This window comes from Echinops telfairi, unplaced genomic scaffold (genome assembly GCF_000313985.2).
Source record: "Echinops telfairi isolate 266 unplaced genomic scaffold, ASM31398v2 ScPeMD7_7469;HRSCAF=8507_1, whole genome shotgun sequence".
Lineage (NCBI taxonomy): Eukaryota > Metazoa > Chordata > Mammalia > Afrosoricida > Tenrecidae > Echinops > Echinops telfairi.
The window spans coordinates 42,935,240-42,955,005 of record NW_022111373.1 but is presented as its reverse complement, the minus strand read 5'-3'; the positions used below and the strand labels follow the sequence as shown (position 1 = coordinate 42,955,005).

The 19,766-nt window shown below is 41.7% G+C and overlaps 1 pseudogene; it reads left to right on the top strand.

Annotated features, from left to right (window-relative positions):
• Positions 1-2,354: 2,354 nt before the first annotated feature.
• Positions 2,355-12,717, top strand: LOC101642877 (annotated as a pseudogene).
• The last annotated feature ends 7,049 nt before the right edge of the window (positions 12,718-19,766 follow it).

The following is a 19,766-nucleotide window of genomic DNA, read 5'->3' as shown; positions in this document are numbered from 1 at the left end:
CCCTCCTCTTTGTCTCTTTCCTGTTCTCTCACACTCCACTGCTGACCCTCAGACAACTCCCCTTAGCCTAAGGCATTTATACCTGCACCACACCCAGCCATCCTTATTTCTAAGAAGTATTCTGGTTGGATTTCTAAGACAGATTTTTTTGTTCTTTTGACAGTCCATGGCACATTTAATATTCTTCACCAGTGCCATATTTAAATGCATCAGTTCTTTAGTCTACCTTATTCAATGTCTAACTTTAATATGCATAGGAGGTGTTTGAAAATACCATGGCTTCGGTCAAGTACACCTTAGCCTTCAAAGTAACATTCGTGCTATTCAACACTTTAAGGAGGCCTTGTGGAGCATATTTCTCCAATGAATGGATCATTTGTCCTCTTGATTGCTGCCTTCATGAGCATTGATTGTGTAGCCAGTCAAGATGAAATTACTGACAATGTCAAAGTTTTCTATGTTTATCATGATGGTATCCAGTGGTCCAGTTGTGAGGATCCTTGTTTTCATTACATTAAATTGTAATTCATATTGAAGGTTGCAATCCTTAATCTTCATCAGCAAGTGACTCAACTCCTAATTTTTAGCAAGCAAGGTTGTGTCATCTGCATATGGAAGAAGTTAATAGACCTTCTTCCAAAACTGATGCCGCATTCTGCTTCACTTCATATAATCCATCTTCCCTGATTGAATACATAATGTGAGAGCATACAGATTGATTCATACCTTTCTTGATTGTAAACATGCAATATTCCTTTGTTGTATTCACAAGGTCCTCATGAGTTCCATGAATGTTCTGGAACTCCTACGCTTCTCGTTGCTGTCCATAGTTTGTTAGGATCCACACAATGTTGGTGCAGGCTCTGTCATTATTACTGTTCCCTAGTTAGGAAACTTTGATTTTGTGTTTGCAGATAACGTCTGTTATTGTTGTTCTTGGGTGGTGTCTAGGTGGATGTGACTCATAGCCACCCTGTATGTCTTTTTCTCATGTGGGAAACTCATTACCAGTGAGTTGATTCTGACTCGTAAAGACCCTGGAAGACAGAGCAGAATTGCTCCTTTGGTTTCTGGGGCTGTAAGTCTTTAGTGGACCAGAAGGCCTCATCTTCCTCCGGTGGAATGGCTGATGAGTTTGAAATGATAACTGTGGGAAGCAGGTGTTAAACTGAATAAAATATTCTTAGTCTACTTGCCCTCTTTCACCTGCTCTCAACATTGCTGTTGTCAGGTGCTGTGGAGTCAGTGCCAACCCACAGTGACCCCGTGCACAACAGAACAAAACACTGCATGGTCTTGTACCATCCTCACAGTTGTTCCTAGGCCTGAGCCAACCAGCCACTGTGGCAATCCAGCTTCCTTCCTCTTTTTCACCGCCTCTCCATTTTACCAAGCATGGTGTCCTTTTCCAGAGACTAGTCTCTTCTGATAGTATGTCCCAAATATGCAAGATGAAGTCTTGCCATCCTTGCCCCTGATGAGCACTCTGGCTTTACTTCTTTGAGCAGTCCATGCTACTTCCAGTCTTCGTCTTCAGCACCACCATTCTAATGCCTCAATTCTTTGGTCATCTTTATTCAATGTCCAACTTCCATATGCATCTGATACAAAGGAAAATATCATGGCTTGAGTCAGACCCAGTTTAGTTCTCAGAGTAACATCCTTGCCCATCAGGACGCTAATGAGATCTTGTGCAGCAGATTTATCTCATGTTATACGTCTTTTTTTCCTCCCTGAAGAATATTCATTTATTTATAATTATTGCTAAGGAAACTTCTCTTTTAAACAGGAGCATAAGTACACAGTAGGGCTTTGCACCAGTGGAATTTCTTAACAGTTGGTTTGTATACACGTCAAAATAAGTTAGAATGGAGTTTGTCCAGGGGTTTCCCAAGTCACCTGAGAGGCAGCACTCCTCTTTGGAAAAAGTTGGGGAGGGGCAGGGACAGGAGCCTTGCCAAGACTAGACATCCCCTCCCACCCCGCCAGCCCCCCTTTGCAAAATGTTGTGCTGTTGCCTTTTCTTAGCTCTGCCTAGGTCCAAGGCACAGGGAAGGGACAGATATTCAAGTATAGAACCTCACAGAGGGTCAGGGTTGATGGCAGGGCTGGGTGAGGAAAGCAGAGGCCCCACCCTGGAGGCAAGACTTTTGCCCTTCAGTTTCCAAGACCAAGACCATGGCGCTGGCAGGAGGGAGGAGGAGGAGGTACAGGGTGCTTTTTGGTACCAGGGGATAAATACGTTATTGGAAGAGATAGTTTGCATGGGGTGATGCCTTCTGCTCAGCAGGAGAAAATTGTCTTTTACAGTTGACGGGGAGGGGGAAGGGGGTCACTGCTACCTAAGGATCATCATGTGGGCACCTTGGAGGCCAGTGGCCACAGGGTTTGGGAAGCCACCCCTGGGGAGAAGCTCCTATGAGCCTCAGGTTCTTTCCCATGCTGCTCAGGTATGCTCCAGCAGAGAAGGGGCCACCTGAGACCCGATGTAATATGTCTTTTGATCTCTTGACTGTTGTTTCCATGAGCGTTGATTGTGGATCCAAGTAAGACAAAATTCTTGACATTTTCAACCTGTTCTCTATTGATCCTGATGTTAGCAATTGGGCCAGTTTTGAGGATTTGTGTCTTCCTTACACTGAATTGTAATCCATAATGAAGGCTATAATCTGCAACTGCAAGTGCTTCAGTTTCTCCGCATTATCAGCAACCAAGGTTGTTCCATCTGCATGCCACAGGTTATTAATAAGCTTTCCTTTGATCTTGATGCCACACTATTCTTCATATGCGAGGGATTCCCCCCCGCCCCCAAATGCCCTGGAATTGCACTGGGTAGAGCTTTCATAGTACCTATTTTTTCCTGCAAGGTGAGTGCAAGCAGTTTGCTCTGAGTTAATGCATCCAGTGGCATCACCTGGAAAGGTTCTGTGATCACAGTGAATTTTTTCGTAAAAGCATTTTTACTCAAATCTTATATTTTTTGATGGTCAATTTAAGAGAACAGTGTGTGGCTGTGAAATTTTGTTTTCTGCTTGGTAAAAATGTCACAGAAACTGTTGTGATGTTGAACACAGCTTACAAGGACAGCATTATGGGAAAAACGCAAGTATATGAGTGGTGAAATGTAGATTGATGACTGTGACAGTTACATAATCTGTTGTCAATTTGAGACTGAGGAGTGAAGGGGTGAAATCTAACCTGTCAATCAGGTTGCATCTTGATGACCTCGTTTGGAGGTGCTAAGGAGATAAATAGCTCATTGGAGACAGGACACACACACACACACTCAGCTTTGGCTTCCTTCTGACAAGACACAAGGAGCTATGCTAGAGCTCTGGAGCTGGAGGAGCCATGTGGAGACCCATGCCAGTACTGAGATGCTTCTACCACCACTGGATCCACAAGACTTTCTTCCCATTGGCCTTATTGCATGTGCTTTGTGAGTCTGAAGAGGAATTTATAGATTGGTATCGAACATATGGGCTAATATCAGACTTAAGGACTTGATCTGGACTGAACTGGGGTGTTTTCTCTATATTCAATTGCTCTTGTATATAAAGCTCTTTCTTATACACATGTCAGTCTCCCTGGATTTGTTTCTCTAGTCTACCTGGACTAACACAATGAGAAACCTCATTCTAGACATCCTTCATCTTCCCGAATGCATGAAAATGTCAATGTGTAGTGTATTTGGAGTTCATTCCACCAGGTCAGACTGTTAATCAAACTTTCTATTTAGAGGTTCTGAAAAGATTGCACAGCAGTGTGTGACAAAAAAGGCCTGACTTGTGACCTACAGGGGACTGGTTTTACCACCACGGCAATGCACCTGCTCAGTCAGCCATCTCACTGTGCCAGTTTTTGGCAAAAAATAGCATGCCTCTCTTGCCCCACACACCTGACTCACCTGACTTTGCTCTGTGTGACTTCTTTTTGTTTCAATGAATGAAGAGGGACATGAAAGGATAGTGATTTGATGACATAGAAGAGATGAAGAAAAAAATGAGGGAGATGCTGTCAGCCATCCAAACAGATGAGTTTGAAAAACGTTTCCAAGAATGGAATCACAAATCTGACCAATGTATTAAGTGTAATGGAGTCCTCTGAAGGTGATAAAGTTGTTTTGTAAAAAAAAAAAATAAATATATAACTTAAAATTTTTTTGTTTGGTGGGTACCCCCTTATAATCCAGCTTCTCTGATGATTTTCTCAGTATACAGATCAAACAAGTATGGTGAAAGGGTACAACCCCGATGCACACCTTTTCCTGCTTTTAAACCATTCAGTGTTCCCTGGTTCTGTTCTCACAACTGCCTATTGATCCATGTACATGCTCTGAATGATTAAAATGTTCCAGAATTCCCATTCTCTCAAGATATTTACAATTTATTATGGTCCACATAGTCAAATGCCTTGGCATAGCCAATCAAACACAAGTACACATCTTTCTGGTATTTTCTGCCTTCAGCCAAGATCGATTTAACATCAGCAATAAGCTCCCTTGTTCCATGTCCTCTTCTGAAGCTGGCCTGAAATTCTGACAGGTCCCTGTCAATATGTTGCTACAACTGTTGTTGGATGATCTTAAGCAAAATTTTACTTGTGTGGGATATTAAAGATATCATTCTATAGTTTGAGCATCGTTCAGCTAGTTTTTCACATTAAGTACTATATTATTTCCACTCTAATATTTTTTTCTTCTTGAAGAAAGAGAATTGTTATTAAATGTTATCTAATTATCTTAATCCACCATTGTTTTCATTTTATAAACAAGTCAGGGATATGGTTACAATCTGCTCAGTGTTCCAGAAAGGAACACTAAAGCATAGACGCCTGTGGATCCGAGGGAGATTTCGAGGACAAGTTTCCTGGGCTCATTCCAGGGCTTGTGCCTGGCGAGGTGCTGCTCTTGGGCAGCAGAGAACAGAAAAAGCAAGCCAGGCCTCTGAGGGCTCCAAGCAATCTCGAATGCACTGTTGGGGTTTTGGATGATCATGGAGACTTCTTAAAGAAACAGAAAAGAGTAAAGAACAAGTATTTTGCAGCAGAGACATCAGTTCAAATCCCACTGCTAATTCTTTAGTTGTAGGTATTGGGCCAAGTTGCTGAATCTTACTAAAAGTCTCCATTTTTTTCATCTGTGAGTTAGTAAGTCAGAAAAGAATTTCCATCACAGTGCTGATAAGATACATTTTGTGCTGCACCCATCACACAGCAAACCCACAGTTAGTTGTCATTATAATGAGGGCAATTCCAACATCTGCCTAGAAAGGTTAAGAACTAAATGAGATCTTAGCACCTAGTGGAAAGTAGATGTTTAAAAAATGTTCTTACCTCTTTCCTTTCTGGATTTCTTGGAATTGCTTCAATCCTGATATTTCCCTGGAGAGGAATTTTCACCTTCTGTTCCCTTTTCTCCTCTCCAGCAGTCTCTGTACGTGATGCTCACACCGTGCTGCATCTGCTGCGTTTCTTGCTTCACGCTCACAAAATGCAGGATTCAGCTGAGGATGGCAAAATGGGCCACTTTGGGAATGCAACACTTTCATATTTTTAAGCCTTTTCCACTTGAAACATACCCACCTACACCCCATTCTTCTTCGAGGATGATGGTATCTACTCAGTATTGTTAAATCACAGAATCCTAATGCTAAGTAGAGTTTAATTCAGGGCAGACAACTGAGGACCAATACAGCCCAAAGACATTTTGTTTTACCGACTCAGGCTTGGCTTATGTGGCGTTTTACATTTTTTGAATTAGTGGTTAATATTTTTTTAAAGTCAGATAATTTCTAAATTAAAACACACAGAGATGCACATATACTCATGGCCACTCAGGAAAGCTAGGAGAATGTGGCAACGCTGAATTTAGATTTCTCAAGGTGATGGTGGGGTAGCGATGGTGTCGTCTGGGCTTGGGATAGAGTCCAGTGGAGACGGGGTAGCAGCTGTCCAGGCCCTGTCCTTGCCTTACTCCGTGCGTAGCCTGCATGGCCTTTGTACACATTGGGGGTTTTAGTATCTCATTTTGTCCATCACTTCTGTCCATTACAGTTATGGGAAGTGTGGTGTAGTGATGTAGGTACTGACTGAGAGGTGACTGGCTGACTTAGTAAGTGAGGGTGACTCATAGACCCATAGTCTTTTTTTAATCTCCTTAGCAGATAGCAAGTTTTAATTGAAAAAGAGAAAGGTCAATCATTTGATTGTCAAACAGCCTGCCCCATTACCTTTCTTGGTTAGAGTGTGAATAAAGGAAAATGCATTCATGAGTTTAATCCAAATTCAGTTCTATTACTTGCATTCTGATTCACAGCTCCCAACTACACCTACACCAGTGCATACGTTGTACTAGGTCTAGATGTTGAAAAGATTCAGTGAATATTTTGGAACTGCATTTGATACTATTCATTCACCAATGGCAAAATCAAATGTTCTTTGGAGCCAGGCAGAAATTTAAATGCGTGTGACAGGCTGTGGTTACCTGGAGACCACCGGTCCTGAAAGAAAGGGCATGATCTCTCAGCTGTAGCTGACAATTGCCAGGAGGGACTGTTGGTGCTCTCAGATCCCTTTGTGCTTTTATTTGGAAAGAGAAGCCTCAATCTAGTATTTCATGTAAAATAATCTGGCATTTTCATTTAGTCACTTATCCACATCTTAAAATAAAAAGTGTTTCGGCTTAAGAAAACGAAGACTCAGCATGTTGTGAGCCCTGTACAAATAGAAGTCTAGGTGAAAAACTGAACAGCTGACTAATCTGAGGGTAAGGCAGAAAGTATTGCAAAAAACTCAAAGCCGCCTTTGTTAAACAAAAATATCAAAATGTGAAGCTATTGTTTTCCCCTATGTCCTCCATGCAGGTCTATACACCCCTGAAGGCAGTGTTTCCTTCCTTGTATCCCTGCCTCAAAGTATTCCGCACCCTTTCATGTACGCCAGCAGCTTTGTCGTTCTCCCAGGAACCAATCCGATTTCTCTTAACACTTTGAGAACAAAGAGAAGCCTGAGGGGCAGGATGAGGTCTGGAGGATGGATAAAGCAAAACTCTTCTCAAAAATCCATCAGCCCTTGCTCTCCCCAAGAATGAGCTCAACTTTCTAGGTCTATTCCTCACCGATACTGATTTTAATTTTCTTAAAATGTCATCCTCATCAAAATCTATCCAGATTACCCCTTTGAGATTCTATGAAACAGTTGTCCTAGCCTTTGGAGTCGGACTCTCTGCCTTGAATTGGGCCCCTCTGCCAAGGGGCCCAACAAGTCTCCTCGGAAGCCACTGCCTTGATGGAGAGAACGGGTCTACAGCTCTCCACTGAGTGCAGTGGCACATCGACTGCAGTTTGTTTGGAATAAACGTGTGTGTGTGTGTGTGTGTGTGTGTGTGTGTGTGTGTGTGTGAACTGGAACCCTAATGGTGATGCTTTTGACTTACCCGTGTACAATCCATCATGTTGGCTGCTGAGAGGATCCACACGTATTCTCCCACTGCTAGTAGGGGATGCTGGCCATTTGAAAAAGGCCTTCAATAATGCCTATAGGGTCGTCGAGGGAATGAAAGAGACCCGCAGCTCCCTTCTGTCCCTGCTGATATCAACTTGGCCTTTTAACCATATACTAACTTACCCCCATCTCAATTGTTGTTAGTTACCATCAAGTGGACGCCAGCTCGTGGACACTCCAGGTGGTAAGTATAGAGCGGATCCACAGAGCTTTTAACATGGCGAACTTCCCAAAGCAGATCACCAGACCTGTCTGAGGTGCCTCTGGGGTGGCTCAAACAGCTGACCTTTGGGCTAAAGTCAAGTGCTTAACCACTCGCACCATCATGGATAGTAGTGTTGAAGACTTCTTTGCTCCTTCATGCTTCATCTCTCTCAAATCTAAGACTGAAAATTATTCTTTTAAGAAGAAATAAAGTGTATTACATGTTACTTGGTACAATCAAGAAACATTTCAAAAATCTATTATTTATTGCATTAAAACAGGAATTAGGATTAATTCATTCAAACATGGTATCAAAAAGGTAATACTTCACTGAGGAAAAATATGCTTGTGTTCTGAAGCAGAATTTTAGTTCAAACAGTATATACATATCAGAACAGCCTAGAAATGCAGGGAAATTCACTTGTTTCAACTACTTTTCAGGTACACTGCAGTATTCTTGCCAAAAACAAAACCCCCAAACGTATGTTCTAGTTTCTCTTTAATTTCTGGAAAAATGAAGCTATTCACTCCCTGGCTTTGAATAAACTTTGAGAAAATTCTAATTTCTTCTTCGAATAATGAAGGCTTTTAGACAGAGGGTTGGCCAAAGGAATGCCAACTTCTCTTAATGTCATTTCTGACAGGCAGGAGTGGTGGGGAGTGAAATTAAGTAACTGGAAACAGAATTATGGGGTATAGCGTCTCCATTGATCAACTCTGTTATTATCCAATTACAATTTCTTTTATTTGTAACAATTCTGTTAAGGAAGTGGGTAGGATAAACCACAACAAAACCAATGACGTCAGGAGTGCGGAAACCAACTCTACCTCATTCTGAGATGGAGCCAGAGGAAGTTTTTCCCTGCTTTTCTATAATCTCTCTCTTTGTATCCTCTGATGGAATACAATGGTTTTCCATCCCTTGCACATTGATTTGTCCTCATTAAGGACTGGTAATTCGAAATGCAATGAAAAATAATGTTTGGTGCCAAATTTCAAAATCTTTAGGCATCATTGAATTTTGGGGGGAATGTTCCCTGACATAGATAAAAATCTTTTTATATACGCTCTATAATTTCTTTCACAGCTTAGAAGTGGTCTGAGTTGGTGATATAGGCGTTGCTAGGGAAACTTGCTTTTTAGTGAGCAGCAATTTTTCAAGCAGATGCACTTCCTCTTTAACTAATGAGTGTGTAAGTGGTACCTCTATTGCCTTTTGCCTCCATATTTTGGAAACAACTTGGACTATTTGCTTAGGACAGCAGACATCTACATGCTTTATAAAACTGAAGCATATAGACTCCTAGAATGTCTTATTTATATGCAACTTGTGCTGCATATTTCAAAGGCACATTTGCTGTTTTGAACTTTCTTGTTAGAAGACATTTTACACCTGTTAATGGCAGAAATAACCGCTAGATTAAAGGAGTGTGTGTGTGTGTGTGTGTGTGGTGTTGGGGGGTGGGTGGGGAAGTTCTCTTTAAAAGGCCTGACTATGTTTGGTTGCATTGTGCATTTCATTCCCACAAATCTCAGCGTCAAGAACGGAACTTTCCTGATTTGGACTGAGAAGCAGGCTGAAGTCGTGCTGCATAATGGCAAACTGAATATTGTTATGCAAAGGTGGGTGGGAACAAGGCTATTTCAGAGGCAATAATGTTTCCTTCCAGTTCACCAATCCATTAATTTCTATTCACTTTAAACTGCTCCTGTATTTTTCTGAGAGAAAAGCTATTTTCTACCATTTGCACTGTTCTAATCTTTGGCTTGAACAAAATCTGCCTCCCTAACAAGGAGGTATGGTCACCCTCCTGCTTTAATGGGCAGCTGGCAATAGGTCCAAACACATGCAAATGAGGCAAATAGCTATTTCCATAAAAGGTGGAGCTCATGCCTTCTAATTATGCTGTCTGATTTCAGAAGGAAAAGAAGTATAGATTTAAGGAATTGGTGAAGGAAAAGTCAGCAAAGGAGGGCAGCAGCTTGGATGGCATGAAGGAGTATTTCCCTCTCTCTTTCTCAAGCATCCATCTTCAGCCAAAGCAGCACAGCATCCTGAGAGTGTCGGCCTTTTATAACATCAGTGGAATGAAAGAATATCATTCTAGTTATTAGCTTAAGTTTATAAGAAGGCCTCTCTTGATATGATTATGCAGGATTACCCAACTTAAAAAAAATCATTTCCTCATTTTTTTCCTCAGAAGTTTTGTACTTCTTGAAATCTCTCTTAAAGGAATTAAATTAGTATTAGTGTCGGGTACACTATGAGATGGTTTTATATCTCAGTTAATTCAACCTGAAGCTGTTTTAAAATTTAAACTCAAACAATATAGTTTATTTTATTTATTTATGTTAATAAATTTATGTAAATAAATGTAAATGAAGCTTCTAATTGTAATAAAGTTTCAAGCTGAATTGGTATGCTGGCATGGCATGTGTAAGGGATAATGGGAAGGGAGGCATTATATTTCTAATATGGCATATAAAAATTATCAGAAGGATTTTCATGTACACAGAATGTGTCCACATTTCAATTTTCAATTCAATATCACTACTGACAGTAATAAGGGATTTTGCTGTAGCTTGGTTTCTCTTTATGTATTGGAAATATGAATAACCTGTTTCTAGGCAATTGTGAGATGCTTTCCTTCAGAAGCATATATAAAAAAAGTTTGTATTTTTTTAAAAATTGAGTATATGGGTGGTACAAATGTTTAACATATTTGCCTATCCCCTAGGCTCTCAAACTTTTTTGGCCCTCTGCCCCATTTTCAGGCGGAAAAAAAACAAAAAAAAAAGAACCAAGGAAACAAAAATCTCAGCGCCCCCTTGGCAATTAAAAACTTGTGAACCATAGCCCATAATCCAGGATAAAGTATAGGCATCTGCTTTTGCAGCCCCAGTCCTCACCAGTGGGACAGTATGGTTCACTGTGGGACACACGCCAAGGAGACTGTTGGCAGTTAGACTTCACCCAGAAGTGTCTTAGAAGAAAAGCCTGGTGGGGAGATAGACCCCCTCCCTGCATAGCTGCTTCCAATCCCCCTCCCCCACCCCGTCCCACTTCCTTCCGCTGCCCTCCCCGAACCCACCCCCCCTCTGCCCGCCCACTCAGCACGTGTTTGTGGCATCTGAGGTTGCTGGTGGCGTGGCCAGTGCGGCCCAGCCTCCTGAGTCCTTGTCTGGTCAGTGGGCTTGCAGATCAGATGAGGGCCTCCCGGAGGATCTCAGTCCAAAAGACCCTGCCGAGAGCTCGAGAACGTGCCTCTGCCGAGTGTAAGCAGCCAAGCAGTGACCCAGGGGAAAAGCAGCCACGTCCATGTGGAACCCCAGGATGGGATCCTGGTTCATCAGCAGGTGACACGGCAGCAGCTCACCTGGTGATTTTAGGAGAAAACTTGGTAGCCTCAGCCCTCTGTCTTCCCTCAGTCAGACCCGCCCAGATTGATAGGCTGGGGACCCGGGCCCCCCATGGACTGGCCCATACAGACTGATAGGCTGGGGACCCACGCCCTCCACAGAGCCCTCTTCAGCCCTCTAAGGGCACAGCACCATACAGAGCAGTTTGCCTCCACAAGCGTCTAACCTCCAGATGGATCTCAAGGCGGTGAATTAGACTGACAAACGCAGATCCCGACATGGGAAGGCGTCTGGATAAAAGGATGCCAGAGAGGATCCTATGGAAGGTCCTGGACAGGCAGAGGCAAGCAGCGAATCAGCTCCAACTTCAGCAAAGCGGCGTCAGCGAAGAAGAAAAGAAATGAGGAATCATCCGATGTTCAAGGTCACCACGATGTGACAATAAAGCGGGAAGAAACAAAGACGAAGATGGAGAAGGAAAAGAGGGACATTTTTCAGAAGTAGCAAGATCTGAAAGCTGAAATCGAAAAGCTTTGTGGGAAGGGTGGAAGGTAGGGGTGGGGAATGGAACTGGGCAGAATCAAGAATCAAAACGGCGAAACAAATAGGAACGTATGGAGGAGACCGAACGTGCCTGGAAGGCAGAGCCGCCATCACCAGAGGGAAAGAGCTGCTGGTATTGACGCTAGAATAAGCAGGGAAAGAGACAGAGCTACACCTTTCTTACCTCAAGTCAACTCCCCCACACGGGAGACAATTTGTTCCAAACAGGAGTGGGAGATAGACTGAGTGGAGTTCAGATAATGCAAAAGAATGTTGGGGACCAACTTAATAGTCTTATCCAGTTAGTGAGGAGCGCAGCCAAGGTAAGCAGCCTCCCTCGGATCCCACCTTTCCTTCACCCCCATCTGAGACAGGCTTCATGGTTCAGATGTTTCCCTGCAGACCTGCTCTGCCTCTTCGATGCCCTTCTCCACTGGACAGGTCACCATGCTTGTGGTAATGCCCAGTGCAGATCTTCGAACCTTGTCTCTCCTTGTCCTGAACCCTTCCAGCCTTCTCCAATCCTTTCTGGCTTCCATGGGAGAAATAACCTTGGGTTAGGGTCTCTCTTTGGTCCCATGGTTCACCCATGACCCCTGTTGCCTCCATCCAGTTTCCCTCAGGCTTGGGAGGTGTTAAGACTTCTACTGAACCTCCCAAGGCCCTGGACAATGGACTAACTGGAGAAGATTCTGGACAAGCTGCTGGCTCCATTCCGGAAGTGCAATAAGCCCCCAAAGACCAACATTCTTCAGCAAATCAAGACAGGCGGTACCACCATGGCAGACCTGGCGATGGAGGTCACCTGGTCCAGTTGGTGGCTGCATGACTGGCAGAACGTGAGTGGGTAGCAGCAATACTCAGCCACTTGGTTGGGCCCAAGCCTAGTTTCCTGCTCCACTGGCTCAAATCAGTACCTCAATGTTGTTGCCTTCCACCCAAATTTCTATGCTGGAAGACTCCAACCACCTGTAACGTGTGCCTCATGCTCCAGAAACTTGTTCCGCCCAATGGCATGTACCCATGTGTTCCACAAGGAGTGTATCAAATTCTGGGCCCAGACCAACACAAATGCCACTTTGTCCATTGTGTCCAACTTTGAAATGATGGACCAGACTGAAGAGGTTTAGAAATTGATGTGAGCAGGAAGTAGCATGTTCAAGATTTCTAAAACTATATTTATACAGTGACATATCCTCATGCCTTGTATAGTTTTATTATACAGGAAATGTGTGTATAGAAAGTTTGTATTCAGATGTCTGCAAATGGAAGCATATATGTAATGCAGAAACGGTCTGTCCCCCTTCATCTTGCAGTTTTTATTGGGGCTGCAGAATATAGGGAAGATGGTGTGTAGTTTGGTGTTAAAATGATGATACCTCTGCCTAGGGCTTTTCTCAAACACAATATAAAAACCACCTAGGAGGCTGCTGTTGCTCTAAGGCTATCCTATTTTGATTTGGATCAGCCTCTAGTCCGTTTTCCTAAGGCTCTTGTGTGCAGGTTTGAACCCTGGTGCTCACCCGCTGTCCAGCCACATGCCTTGCTTACCGAAACCTCTGGATGCCCCAGAATTGTTCTAGTCACTCTGCTCAAATTGGATAAAATGAGATGGATGGAGGGAAAGTAAAAATAAGAAACAAATCGGTAGTCCTAATGGTTTTTAAATGAATATTAAAACAAAACAAAAAAGCCTGGACTATCAGCCACTGAAAACCCAGAGTGACTTGTGGTCAGTGTGAGTCAGAGCGGCCCCTACAGCAATTTGTTCTTTTATTGTAACCAGCACAAGCATGCATCTATATATACACAAATAATCAACCCAACACAATATATCAAATCGATGCAAATGAGGTGGAGTGGGGTGGAGATGCAAAACCCATCTGTAGACTGTTGGACATCCCTCACGAAGGGTCACAAGGAAGGAATGAGCCAGCCAGGGTGTAGTATAGTACCAACAAAATACATAACATTCCTCTAGTTCTTTAATGCTTTCTCCCTCCCTCCATCCCCACCCAGAGGGACATGATCCGATCTTAGTTAGTGCTGTCAGCGGAAAGTATAAAAAGAGTAAATTTTTACTTAAAAACAAAGCAAAACACATCACTGCTATTGAGTAGATTCTGACTTACACTGACCCTATAGTTCAGGGTAGACCTGTCCCTGTGGTTTCTAAGACTGTATGTAGCTCTTTACAGAATAGAAAGTCTGATCTTTTTCTCATAGTATGGCTAGTGGTTTTGAACTACTGACCTTAAGGTTAGCAGTCCAATGTGTAACCTACTGTGCCACCAGGCCTTTTCTACCAATTTTTACTTAAGAAGTTGTTAATATTTTAGTTCGCATCAAGTCAATTTAAATTCATGGCAACTGCACATGTGTGGAATTTAAACCCAGCAAAAAGCAAACAAACTTTTCCATAGCATCAGCTTATATAGGAAGCAGACCACACCCCCAAGGAAACTTTCTTTCAAATGCATCAGGACTGTGACCTGAATAAGGAGGTTGCCTTCTTACAATAATCTGACTGTTTACTGCATATGCCATTATGGAGTTTATTGCTTTGTGTTAGATCACATGAATGGAGAATAGCAAGCCTTAACTGCCAAACCAGTGAGCCTCCTGACCCAGCCAAGTTGACACAGTACCTATCATAAGTATCTTTCAAGTAAGCAGGCTGCCTAGCTAATGTACCTTTTTGAGAATATAAAGGGAATTTTGGCTCCAGGTATCTTTCCTTCTAACATGATGAGGAGGGCAGGCAGAAAATGGGAAGTCTGCATCCCAGACTTATGCTTCTTGAAGCCATTTCTTTTTCCCACCACAGTGTATTCTGATGGCATAAGAGTAAATTCTCAGTTGCAATTCCATAAACATAGTGTGACCCAATGAATTCTAAGAACTATGTTAGAAATTAAAGCTATGAAAAATTTAAATATAGTTAAATTTTATTTTATTATTTTGATCTTTGTCTCTCAACCAGATGAACATTTTCATGCTTTTCTAAAATGGAGGAACTTGAAATAAAGACACACGTGGGTAAGAGGGACTAAGTGTGGGTGGTGAAATGGGATTACAATCCTGGACATCATGAATGAGGAAAGACATTTTTTTTTTTTTAATGGAGTAGCTACTGCCCACTAGAGAAATGCTGACCTGGGGTTATTCTCATTTGGGAAGATTCCCCCCCCCCCCTTGGAAGATATACAATATTTAAAAAAATACATTAAACCATAAAAGAAATTCCAGCAAGCAAATATTATTTCCAGCTTAGGAAGTCCAGTTTTATTAGTATACTTTCCCAGGCTCTCTCTACTAAATTCAATAACTTTATCAGTAGAGGGGAATTTAAGGATCACTTAGTTCCTATCATTTTATAAATGAGGAATCGGAGGTCTAAAAACTTGATCTGGCATGCGAATTCAGGTTATGTGCTTGCATGTTTTACCAAGTAGTACATGAACAAATAATATACTTTATTTATAATTCAAGTGGATTTGTACTTTCCTGTTTATGTAATCATAGGAATATTTTTGTTAGAACTTTGGAAAAGCTAATCCAACAGGGTATGTTCTGAAGTCAGATTAACTTTAAAATCCCCAAGTAGGGTGCACTGCAGCAAGGTTTGATTCGGGGTCTCAAGTGCTCTTCCAGAGCTGGATGTCTTCCCTTCCTGCTTCTTCTTTTTTTAAACATAATTTATTGAGCACATTCTAAGGGCAGGTAAAGAGATAAAGAACGTATAGCTAGGGTAGATATAGATGAGGTCCTTGAAACATGGAGTTTATAACCTGGGAGAGAGAGTACTTCTGTATAGAAGCAACCACTGAAATAAATATCCCATAATTGGGTTAAATAAAGAGTATATTAAAAGAAGCCAGTGGTTAAAAGATCAGACTTCATGGTCTGATAGAGATGGGTGGAACCCTGAGACTGTGGCCCTTAGACACCCTCTAGGACCAGAACTGAGCTTACCCCGCCAACACACTTGGGATTCAGATGCCTTGAACTGGTTTGTCAGAAGTGATGCATAATTTATTTTGTTGAGTTCAGGGATCCCATTGTTAAAATGGCACCTGTAATCAGGGGTCTCCCTACAGTGGGCAGCTGGATAGCCACCCAATATGAAAAATCACAAATTTACATTCCTTACCCTTTAAAAAATATATTATAAATGATATGTTGTATTCCATTATTTAATTTGTTCACTACTACCATACAGCTAGATCTCTTGTAATGTTTTCAATATGCGCGACAAATTATATAATATAAAAAATTTAAATATATTTCAAATATACATGAATAAAGGCAGATTTACTATGTACTTTCTACTTAGTATGATTTTTATTTTTTTTGAAATAAAAGTTTTATTGACTTATCTTACGCATTCCAATATATCTATTCACATACGATTCTGTTGCTCAATCCCATTGGGGAGGGTTATTCAATCATGGATGCTCTCTGCTCCCCTTTTCCCTCCTTCACACCCCGCTCTCCCAACCCGGGACCCTCAAGCAACCACCACTCCGGTCACTGTCTCTGAAGGGTTATCCATCTTGACCTTCATGTACTGAGAAATCCAAAATATACACATGAACGTATGCAAATCTAACATAATCAATGAGTAAAACACTAGTTTTAGTGTTAGGGAAGGAAATGTTAAAGAACTAGAGGATAATTATGTGACTCATCAGTGCCATACCGCATCCTGACTCTATCATCCATTCAGTGTGGCCCTTCTGAGAAGGACTTACCATTCATCTTGCAAGTGGACTTGTCATCTCAACTGCGTCCACACCCTTCACATCAAGTTGGTTGTTTGTTTTTGAACTTTTGATATCTCTTTCCATGGACACCTCATGATCACATAGGCTGGTGTACTTCTTCCACTTGAGCTTTGTTGCTTCCCTGCTAGATGGCCACTTGTTTAATTACAAGCCTTTAAGACCCCAGATGCTATGTATTTTGATTGCCAGGCACCATCATCTTTCTTCACCACATTTGCTTATGCACACGTTTGTCTTCAGTGATTGTGTCAGGAAGGTGAGTATCATAAAATGCCACAGTATTAGAACAAAGTGAGCTTGTGCTGAGATAAGATTTAAGGCCTGCAGTCCATCTGCTTCCTTGTTATATATGTATGTTTGTATGTATATGTATATATATATACACACACGCAAATATATATATATATATATATATATTCCTCCCCCTACCCCACTGTTATATTTACTCATAATCCACTTTTTAGTAATTCCTTCAGATACAATGCAATTGTTCGATCATGGCAGGTAAAGCTGCACATCCTCACTGTCCATTTTAGAACACATATTCTCTTGTACTCATCATTATTGTCTCCCTTCTCCCCTCACTCCCCTTCCCTCCCATTCCCCAGGAACCATTGGTCCAGTCACTGTCTCTGTAAGGTTGACTAATTTGAATATCTTGTACAGATAAACACCAAAATACACATATAGGTAGCCACAAGTCTAACAGGAATCTTGACAGAGAGCAGATGAATACTTCAATATGAAAGAGAGAGAAGGACATGTTAAGAACCATCAGTCCAGGGCCCATTTATTTCAGGGTTCCATATCCTGGGCTCACTTACTTAACAACACATACACCCTGTTAGTCTTCAGCAATCGTGTCAGAAAGGTGAGTATCCTATAAGTCCACATTGCTATCCCCAGCAGTCTGGGATGGAGTGGTCTAGTGCCACCCCCCTTCAGTTAAGCATTTAGTTTTTTTGTGTGGTCCCCTTGTAAGTAATCCACAACTAGTTGAGATGCGGTGCCAGTGCTGCCTCCATAATCAGATGTCTACAATAGAGATTTCTTGGTGACTTTGTGCTTTCACTCCCATCACTTGTCTGTTGCACACCCATCTTGGTTTGCTCCCAGGGTGGCAGGTCAGATCTGCTGCTCTCCCCAAACTGTATCTTCAGGGCTGTCCTCTGCAGCACTGTCATCTAGGGAGAGGCCCTCAGCTCTTGAGCTGAGGCTGCCCTGCAGTCATCCCTGGGAAGCAGCTGCTCCAAGTGGGAGCATCGCCCTCGTGAACTGGCATGCAGGAATGAGATCTACTCTCACTCTCCCTTTTTTCAGCACCCTCTTCCCAGAAGTTCTTACTCTTTTTTAATGTTCTCCTGTGCAACAGTGTGTCCTAAGTTCCTAGAGTAATGCTGATTCCACCTGTAGGTATAAAAAGTTAGATGGAACTATGCTTGTAATATTTATGTACTCATTTCACAAAACTCATTAAACTTCTGATGAAATACTACATTTTTATCCCCTTGCATTTGTTACTTTAGTAAACAAACACATAACTTAAATAGAAAAAAAATGCAGAACAACTAGTGAAAAGATGGTTAAGGATAAATCACACAGCAAAGGATGCTCCAGTAAAAGCAAAGAATGTTGCAAGTGAGGATGCCAATCAGGAGGCAATGAAGAAATATCCTAAATAACAGTTTGATTGTTTTTGTCTGGCATTACTTAATATTTTTTCATGAATCTTTAAAAACATGTATAATCTAGTTTGTGTACCTCTTTTGTTGTTCTTATTTATGTAGTATCTGTATGAAATAATAAACTACCGATTTGTTTTCTTTGTTTTATACTTAAAGCAGTCATTAAAGCAGAAAACTGATTGTTAAATTATTTGAATACCACCACTGTTTGAGAACCTAACTTTCAGCAAATGATAGACAGACTTCTAAAGTGAATAAGCCCATGAAGGAATGTATTCCTCAGTACAGTCAACTAACTGTAGGAGACCAAATGGTAGCATTTGACAAAAAGCAAAGCACAGAATGTAGGAAGGGGCAGGAAAGAAGGGCAAATGGAAGAGTGCTATTACATTTAGGGAATTGCAACTCGTGTCACAAAACAAAATGTGTATAAATTATCGGCTGGAAAACCAAGTTGCTCCATATACTTGCACCCAAACTGCAATTAAAAGTAACAAAGGAAAGGAGAAAATGAAAACCAGTGGTTATCTTTTCGATGTGCATATGGGGACACTTGTAGAGTACTTGATGTGATAGATGTGATTATGTTTTTTAGAGTAGTGAGAGGTTGGGGGAGGATAGACGTGAGGATGTCGATGAGAAATATTGGCTATGAATAGACAACTGAAACATATATATCTAGTTAATGAGCATGCACTCTGAAGTAAGTCTGTTATACCATCATCTCTACTTTATTATATTAACATTTTCCTATAATAAAATATTTAAGAAAGTAAGCCTACAAACATGTACACCACTGTACCATGAAGAGATGATTTTAACATGGACTCCTGGCTGTGAGTTTGGTGTTTTTTATTTGATCCAAACCATGGTATTTTCAATTGCCTCTAAATGTGTAAGAGTTGGACATTGAATAAGGAAGACCTGACCTTAGTAGACGATGTGAATCAGGCCACATCCTTCATTTCCTTGGGAGTATGTTGACTCCACCTGACTAGAGGGTTAGATTTAAGACAGCATCTTGTGTTCTCCTTGGGTCTATATTGGTGCCACCGGGCAGTTCTAACACACTTCCCCTCACCTGGAAAGCCATACCCTTATTTTCTGACTGCATTTTGGTAAATGCAAGAAGACCTACTGGATATAAAGAACACCTTCAGATATTTTCGGCTTCTGGCTGTGGACCCTGCATTTGGAGGTTGGCCTGACCTTTGGATCTGTAACTGAACAGGGCCCACCACCACATGAGACGTTTCCTCAAAGTTTTATGGATTTCTGTGGGATGTTGCAGGGAATTGCAGATCCTCTGCACATGAGGGAAGAGTAGAAGGAAGATGGAACAGATGATCATTTTGAAAGAGTTGGATATTTAGGACATCTTTACTCTCCAAGGCCTTGGGACAAGTCTGGTAGTAATTCTTCTCAAAGAAATTATTGCCACAGACTGATTCTGCTGAGTCCCTTCTCAAAAATAGACCAATTAAACAATTTACTTTTTTATCTTAGGGGATATGGACTGTAGGCAAAAGACAGGAGATAGACTAAGGGCCATAACTGTCAAAATGTCATTTCTACTGAAAGGGAAGCATAAGGAGTAGAGAATAAATGTTCCTCTTAACAAGTAGGTAATGCGGTGGTGGGGCGGTGTCTAGAGAACACAGAGGTGTTCCAGGGAAGGCCCTGG